The 9,258-nt window shown below is 40.8% G+C and overlaps 1 pseudogene; it reads right to left on the bottom strand.

Annotated features, from left to right (window-relative positions):
* Positions 1 to 2,268: 2,268 nt before the first annotated feature.
* LOC127433582 (WD repeat-containing protein 5-like) lies at positions 2,269 to 3,504 on the bottom strand (annotated as a pseudogene).
* Between the last annotated feature and the right edge of the window lie 5,754 nt (positions 3,505 to 9,258).

The following is a 9,258-nucleotide window of genomic DNA, read 5'->3' as shown; positions in this document are numbered from 1 at the left end:
GTGGTTGTTAGAGTGTTCTGAGTGTTGCTGCACATTTTAACGCAGTTGCTAGAGTGTTCTGGGTGGTTTCTTGGGCATTGCTATGCAGTTGTTAAGGTCTTCTGAGTGTTTTTTACACATTGTTATGTGGTTGTAAGGGTGTTCCGGGTTGTTGCTAAGGCATTTCTTGGTGGTTGTTAGTGTGTTCTGAGTGTTTTGGCACATTGTTATTTGGTTGCTAGGATGCACTTGTTGATTGTTAGGGCATTGCTATATGGTTGCTAAGGTGTTCTGGGTGATTTTTGTGCATTTGTTATGTGGTTGCTAAGGCATTGGTATGTGGTTGTTAGGGTGTTCTGAGTGTTTTTGCACATTGTTATATGGTTGCTAGGGTGTTCTGGGTGGTTGCTAGGCTGTTCTGAATGTTTTTTGCACATTTTTGTGTGGTTTTTAAGGCATTCTGGGTGGTTGCTAGGGCATTGCTATACTGTTGTTATGGTGTTCTGAGTGATTTTTGAGCATTGTTATGCAGTTGCTAGTACATTGCTATGTAGTGGTTAGAGTGTTCTGAGTGCTTTTGCACATTGTTTTGCAGTTGATAGGGTGTTTTGGGTGGTTGCTAAGGCATTGCTAAGTGGTTAACATTTCCTTTTGTGTTCCTCAGAAGAAAGAAAGTCAGCTGACAAGTGTCCAAAACCCCTCTAAAGCCAGCAAACCAGTCCAGTTTTTCATGATCTTTTGTGACAAATTGTGAAAAACTTTATTTATCTACCTTTTGTTTTGCTTTTTTTCCATTTGGTCTTTGAAAAACAAGAAAATGGTGTTTGAGACTGTTCCCACTAAAGGCTTCATTTGGTAATTGCTCTGCGTTTCCTTGGACAGCTAATAAGCCCCGGAAATCCCGGAGGACGGCCGGGTTATCTTGGAGCCCGTGGCCCCTGAGATACATATTATTGAAATCAAAGGCGGTAACACAAGGAGCCATAATGATAATGAGGTGCAATGAGCACCCTGTTTTCTGAGGGATAATGGTTAGATTGTGAGCTCACCGCTCTTAATGAGTGTAATTAGAGAGAGGCGTGTCCATTGCGCAAAATAAGACTCGTCACAACCACAACAGCGGTCTTTATTGTGCCGAGATATTTCAAAGATTATGTGCAGCTGTGTTTGTAGGTCTCCAATGATGCTAAGGCCCACACAACCTGTTTTTATCTATAAGGTCCATTGGTGCTGTAAATGTGTTTGTATTATAAGGTGCATTGACTCTGCAGCTGTTTTTTAATTAAAGGAATAAGTTTGTGTCATCTGTTTGTGGCCACCTCATGAATTAAGGAGAATTCAGCTTAGAATAAAATAATTAAATGATTCCCTTCACAGACCCCCGGTGGATGCATATATGGGCTGTGTTCAGAATGGAACAATAGCGTAGTACTACCTGCATATTGCGCAATCTACAGTGGCCTCAAAAAGTTTTAGGAGTGTTTTTAAGTGTCACATTTTATTGATTTAGGTAACAAAAATTAAAGTAAGAACATAGATTTGCTACCTGGTCTCATAGAACCATGTTGCTATACTTAGATTTTTTTTTATTTTATTTTTTTATTTTTTTCAACTATAACATAATGAATCGTTTAATTGCTGCTTTAACATTCGCATGTTTGTGCTGTACAGAAATATGTGAAATAGTGGAGCGGCACCGTTCTAAACACATCCCAACCATACAACGCATTTCATATGTGGAGGTTTGATTTGACATTGCCAAATAACAATTTCGTTGGTATTTGGGACACCCACTCCAGGCTTAGAACATTCTTTTGGGCAAATGATGGACTGGAGCTGTAAAACCCTCATATAAATTTACCTTTGGAATGCTATATATACAGACAGAAAATTGTAATTCTCAGAACATTTCTGTTAAAATGGCCACTTAAGATGTGCCCAAGGCTTTTTTCCTGCCTTGAAGAAGTGTACAATTCACCACTGGACAAAAAGTGTTACTCTACAACTTACAAAGCAAAAAAACAAACAAAAACAAGACAGGAAAGCTTGCATTGTTCTAATAGATCAGTGAAGAAACAAAGCTGCTTTGATTTACAGGTCAAGCCAACCGTTTATAAGTTTGCTGGATGTGAGCAGTGGAAATGCTGGCTTAAACTGAAGATGAACGAGAGCTTACGGTAAGGCAGGGAGAAAGTGAAAGTTTTAGTGCTCGTGAGCTGAGAAAAGGAGTTGCTGGGTTAGGAGTGGGCATCTCGCCAGTCCTCTTACCAAGCCTTGATGTCAGTATGATCAGACCAGCGTGACATTTCCCCCAATCAAGCAATCACTCTTCCAAAGTTTGATCGTTTTGTCATTTTCTAGTGCTGCTGATGCAATTATGTTTTCTGTGGGGTGGCAGGCGGTTGAGATCACCACATCCGTGTGCCCCTGTAGATACTGTACGATATCCTTGGTCTGAAGGTTCCAGATATAGACCATGTTGTCCTCTGAGCCAGACACAATCCACTTTCCACCAGTGATGGAGCAATTTGCAAATATGCAGTACTTCTCGTGTGTATGTTTTCAAACACTTTCCTTTGCTGTAGTCCCAAAGCTTCAAAGTGTTATCCAGTGTGTCAAGATGTATTTGCCATTGGGAAAGAACTTCACAAATGACACAGGTGGGTTGTCTTCATCGATGAGTGTTTTAAGGCACTGGCCTGTTGCTGTGTCCCAGATATGACAAAGTCCATCATAACTGCTGGACACAATCAATGAGACATCTTTATTGAAATGAACTGCAGAGACAGGGTCAGAGTGTGTAGGTAGGGTCTTTAGGCATTTCCCTGTTTTAACATCCCAAATTCTCACACCCTCATCAAAAGATTCAGATACGATGATATTGGACTGCGGGTTGAAGTTGCAACAAAAGACATAGTTGCTGTGGCCCTTCAGTGTTTTCAAACATTTGCCAGAGCTCACATCCCAGATCTTCAGGGTCTTGTCATCAGAAGCTGAGACCAGGAGGTTGGAGTCTGAGGACCAGGCCACATCCAAGATGCCAAGTTTGTGTCCAGATATTGTCTTCTCGAACTTCCCATCATATGCTCCCCATATTTTGATAAGCTTATCAGCAGATGAACTGGTGAGCCACTCCCCACTTGGACTGAACTTGACGGAAGAGACTGCTTTTGTGTGGCCAGCCAGTGTGAATTTCAAAGTGTAGTTTGGCTTTGCAGGTGCTGACTTACTCTGGCTGGCAGAGGCAGCTGATGCCGGTTGTGTTTTAGTAGCCTCCGTGTCTGGTTTCTTCTCCTCAGTTGGTGACCAAGTTGGAGAGAATAGGTTTATAGAAGCAAGTTCCACATCAGCCTGTCGACCGAATTGAGAGTCGACCAAATTGAGAAGTACTAGTAGGAGCTTGTATGATGTAGTCCGGCGACTCCTCAGGGGGGAATAAGAGCTGCTTTCGGCTTCTGAGACAAGACCGTAGTTGTGTCTGTAAAGAGATTTGTTATTAACAATGCGACAGCCCGTTTTGATCATGAATTGTGCTAGTGATCCATCCTCACTATACTTAGATTTTTGCTAAATTATTTTTATGTGACACTTCACTTTTAAATTGGATATTATATCTATGAAGTGGATATGGTGTTATATATTCAGGCTGTCTACTCAGATGAAACACCCATGTGGCAGGCAAGTCCTGTGACCTCCATATGCCTTTAGGGGATAAAGAGATGTTCTGCGTATCACTCTACTGGATTCAAAGAGCCCTTATGAGCATTGAAATTCCATCTGCCAGTTCAGAAAATTGTAGCTGATTGGGTGAGACCTGAGGAAAGATGTTTGAATGGCTGGAGGAAGCAAGAAATTAGGACAAAAAAGGGACTATTAGTACGCCCAAGCAGCATTATGCTGGCTATGGTTGTTGTATGGTAACATACTTACCTTGAGGGGTTATAAGGCTTTGGATGACGTCTGAAATCACAGTGACCAAAGTAAGAGCCCTTCTCATTTTTGGTGGCATTTCATGTTATTTTCTTTTCACAGAGGTGTTTTTATTTTTTTCAGGCTTGAGTCCGTATGGATGTTTGTATGAGTAGTCAGGCCGGGTTGTTGAGAAGTCTGACTGCCTGTGGGAAGAAACTATTCTTCAATCTTGAGGTCTTTGCAAGAATACTCTTTAGCCTTCAACCAGAAGGCAGATGATTGAACATACCATGTCATGGGTGAGTGGGGCCTTTCCTGATGGCGGTGGCCTTCCTTCTGCACCGCACAACATAAGTGTCTTTTATGGCAGGAATATCCGTTGGAGGGCTTTCCTGTCTGAGACTGAGCAGCTTCCATAACAGACAGTGATGGAGTACACTCTCAATGACACATTTATAGAAGCTGACGAGGATGGGGGTTTTCAGGCCAGCTCTTTTAAGTCTCCTTAAGAAGGAGAGGCGCTGTTGTGCCTTTTTCACCAAGGAGGAGGTGGTTAGTGACCATGACAGGTTATCTGAAACGTGTACACCAAGCAGAGTGGGTAGTAACGCACTACATTTACTCCATTACATTTACTTGAGTAACTTTTTGAAGAAAAAAAAATTACTTTTAGAGTAGGTTTAAAAGTGGGTACTTTTTACTCTCACTCAAGTACATTTCTATTGAAATGTTGTACTTTTACTTCTTTACAATGGGCGGTGTTCCTGTTGTTACATTGCTGGGTTTAATTTTAATTAATGTGTAATTTATTGAGAGATTATTGAATGGGACTTTTACGAGAGTGGAAGTTCACACAGCTGCGCGCGCAGTCATAGACTGTCACTCAAGTCATCAATGCTGCAGCATCAAACTCTTCAAAGTGAAACAATTTCTTCGCTCTGCACAGTGAAAAAAGTATAGTTTCGTCATGCAATGCCTTAATTTAACACCAAGACAAGCTGATATTTCAAGATTAAAATCACAGCTCCAATTTAAGGCAGCACTCTGAGGTAAGTTTTGGCTCTAATGCTAACAAGGGCTTTTCTGTGTAATGTGATGGTCATTTTCAGGGTGATAATGTAACTGGGCTCTTATGACATCAGTTTTTAAGTGTACATTTTTAAATCTGCAGCAATATATCAGTGTGCTTTGTCCCGCGTCCCGCATGTAATGAGCAGTATTTACGCATTTACTGGAAACTATTGCAGCTACTTCAGGCAGATTAACTGTATAAATCCATGTAAACATCCAAGTTAAGTGTAAATGCCTTTTGCTCTGCCGTTCGTGTGATTGTCAACTGGAGCACAAACAGACAGCATTTTTGCACATGCACAGAGAGGGGCATGGGCGCGAGGCAATCGTATGGCGAAGAGAGTGGCTGTGTCCGAAATCGTTCACTTGTTCACTATTTCCTATATAGTGAATGGCAGTGAGTGCACTATATCTCAGCAGTGAGTGAACGAAATGAGTGAGTGAATTCGGACACTGACATATACACCGAGAGTCGGAGCAATGGGGCTGTCGCAGAAACAACATCACATATGCACTTTTAAAATAGAAGGAAGCAGTAAACTCCCAGCCTGTACGTCTTCCCCATGGTGGATTGTGGGCAATTAACTGTTATCGAGTGTACATCAAATGTATAGTGGATAGGGGCTGTTTCAGACACAGCGAGTGTCCCGTGACCGGGGATGCGTAATCTGCATTTAGAGAGCGGCAGTACTGCTGAACAGAACTAATGATCTAAATTCTTTCGACACTGAAACTGTAACTACACAGAAATAAGAATCCACACAGGACTTTAAAAGCTATGAAATAGAGAAAGTAGGCATTAATAAAGCATGATCATGAATGTTTCCAAACCTCTCTTCTTATTGACAAATTCATCCAGATCTGACAAGAGCCCTTAAAGGGATAGTTTGACCAAAAATTAAAATTCTCATTATTTACTCACCCTCATGCCATCCCAGATGTGTATGACTTTCTTTCATCTGCTGAACGCAAATGAAGATTTTTAGAAGAATGTCTCAGCTCTGTAGGTCCATACAATGCAAGTGAATAGGTGGCAACATTTTAAAGCTAAAGAAAATCACATAAGTCAGCATAAAAGTAATCCATAAGACTTCAGTGGTTAAATCAGTATCTTCAGAAGCAATGTGATAGATGTGGATGAGAAACAGAGAAACAGATCACCTTCACATTCTTCTTCTTGTGTTTTTGGTGATTCACACCCAGCAGGGGGCGATATGCAGAGAAGAATGTCTAGCAAAAAATTACAAATATTGATCTGTTTCTCACCCACACCTATCATATCCCTTTTGAAGATATGGATTTAACTACTGGAGTCTTATGGATTACATTTATGCTGCCTTTATGTGCTTTTTGGAGCATAAAAATTTTGGCGTACAGAGCTAAAATATTCTTCTAAAAATCTTAATTTGTGTTCTATAGAAGAAAGGAAGTCATACACATCTGTGATGTCATGAGGGTGAGTAAATGATGAGATCATTTTCATTTTTGGGTGAACTATCCCTTTAAAGTGATAGCTCAGCCATAATTTAATATTCTGTAATAATTTCCCTACCCTCATGTTGTTCCAAACCAGTGTGACCCTTTGTATTATGTGGAACACAAAATATGTAAGACAGAATGTTAGGGACTGACAGTCTCGGTCACCATTCACTTTCAAAATATGCATGGAAGAAAGAAAGTCATACGGGTTTGGAACAACATGATGGTGAATGATGACAGAATTTCCATTATTAATAATAATAATTCTGTAATACATGTTAAATGTGTATTATGTAATGGAATATAGGGGAGTTAATGTCTATTATGTCATTTGTGAAAGTAACAAGTTACTCACTACTTGAGTAATTTGAGTTAACTGGATACTTTCTTACTCTTACTCAAGTAATTATTTATGTTAGTACTTTTACTTCTACTTGAGTAATTATTTTTTAAAGTAATTGTACTTTTACTTGAGTACAGTTTTTGGCTACTCTATCCACCTCTGACACCAAGGAATCTGATGCTGTGTGCTGTTTCCACTTCCACACCACTGATATGCAAAGGGGGGTGAGCTGCCCTGTGCCGTCTGAAGTCAATAATCAGCTCCTTTGTTTTGCTGATGTTAATGGAGAGATTATTTTCCATGCACCAGGCCTTAAGCTGCCTCACCTCTTCCCTGTAGGCTGTCCCATCGTTGTTGTAGATGAGCCCAACGACTGTGGTATCATCAGCAAACTTAATGATGTGATTGATTTTGTGCTTGGCGACGCAGTCATGTGTCAGCAGGGTGTAAAGTAGTGGGCTCAGTACACAACCTTGTGGAGTGCCGGTGTTAAGTATGATGGGGTGAGAAGTGCTGGTGTGGATTCTGATGACCTGAGGCCTGTTGTTCAGGAAGCCTAGTACCCAGTTACTGAGTGATGTGTTCAGTCCAAGATGATGCAGTTTATTGATAAGGGTCTGAGGAATGATGGTGTTAAATGCTGAACTGAAATCAATGAACAGCATTCTGACGTAGGAGTTTTTATTTTCCAGGTGACTAAGTGCAAGATGGATAGCAGTTTCTATGGCATCATCTGAGCTATGCTGTCTACATTAATTTCTATAGCTGTACAGTCTTACTCTTATGTCACTGAGTGTCTCATTTTTGTCTTTGTTTGACTCTTAGACAAAGTTTATACTTAAACCTGAAGTGTGTAATTTTTCTGATGTTAAAATACTTTCTCCTATCCCATTTTAATATAACTTTAAGTAATCCATTGGTAGGTTGATTTCTCTGAAAAGCTTTCAAAACATTGCAATGTTGTTTTTTTAGCATCCTGACCAACCCGATACGGCAACATTGGCTCAGCCAATGGTAGATGGGGAGAGTGTTTCAGAAAACAGTTGGAAAACAATCATTAGTGCAGATTTCATTCATTCATTCATTCAATCATTAGGCATCACTATTAGGCTACTATTGGTCTGACCTTTATTTAGGGATTTTCCAAAATCAGTAAACTCGCCTCGTTTCACTTGGGGCTGTAAGACAAGTTTACTTACACCCTGGCAACCACTCACATCACCCTACCAACCACCTAGCAATGCCCTAGAAACCCCCCAGAACACCATATCTCGGCACCAGAACATCATAGAGACATCCACCACCATCAGCCTGCCAACCACCTAACAATGCCCTAGCAACCACCCAAAACAACATATCTCGGCACCAGAACATCATCGAGACATGGGGGTGGCCTCTTTCACTTAGGGCAGTAAGGAAAGTTTAGTGACACCCTAGCAACCACCCACATTACCCTAGCAACCACCTAGCAATGCCCTGGCAACCCCCAGAACACCATATCTCGGCACCAGAATATCATCAAGACATGGGGTTGGCCTCGTTTTACTTGTGATTGTGAGACAATTTTAGTGTCACCCTAGCAACCACTCATATCACCCTAGCAACCTGCTAACAACACCCTAGCAACCACTCAGAACACAATATCTGTGCACCAGAACTTATTTGAGACATGGGGGTGGGCTCTTTTGACATGTGGAAATGTACTAAGGCCCTAAGTGGGACATTGTTGTGGCTGCTAACATTTTCTTCAGAAAATATACTTATCTAGTTATTTTTGCTATTCTGTTTGGTGAAACTAACTGCGCAAAAATTACACTCTTTAGCTTAAAAAGCTCCTTATGAATGAGTAAACAAAACTTTTATAATCGTATTATTTTGTTGCATGCACTGTGACACTGGTTCATGAGCCAATAATGCCAATGATGTTATGACATCACCCACAAACTCAATTTTACCCATATCTTGTGTGATTCAGTCTACTAAATCATATCTGATTGTTATATGATCCCATATCTAATTTTTTGCCATCGTTCAGGGCAGACATGTCAGTTCCACACTCGCCAGGCTTTGAGAGGCCTGAAATAAGCTCTCAATATGTGTGGTTGCATGCACATATCTGTTTAGTCTGAGCTGTTCATTAACATTAACCCATAGCTTGACTCCATGGCTCAGCGGCAGCAGACATGCTGTGGTTGGTTATATAATTGGTATGGTGTTTTGTCCAGCTGTGGATGTGAATTGATTCATTGCTGGCGAATACTGGATCTCTATTTTTGGAAAAGGTTCACGTGGATGGAATTTTCATTGCACAGTGGAACGTGAAGAGTGAGCTGTTTGTTATGGCATATTTTCTATGGTCCTGATGGAATGGGCATGAGAATTTGTGTTTGTAATGCAGCAGAGATGCAGCGTGACACTCTCCTGTTCTGGACAAAGTATTTTTATCTTGAGCAGTCACTCAGTCAGGCTTCATC

The sequence above is a fragment of the Myxocyprinus asiaticus genome, chromosome 43, assembly GCF_019703515.2.
Source record: "Myxocyprinus asiaticus isolate MX2 ecotype Aquarium Trade chromosome 43, UBuf_Myxa_2, whole genome shotgun sequence".
Taxonomy (NCBI): Eukaryota; Metazoa; Chordata; class Actinopteri; order Cypriniformes; family Catostomidae; genus Myxocyprinus; species Myxocyprinus asiaticus.
The sequence above is the reverse complement of the archived record's forward strand: the minus strand, read 5'-3'. Positions and strand labels throughout refer to the sequence as shown.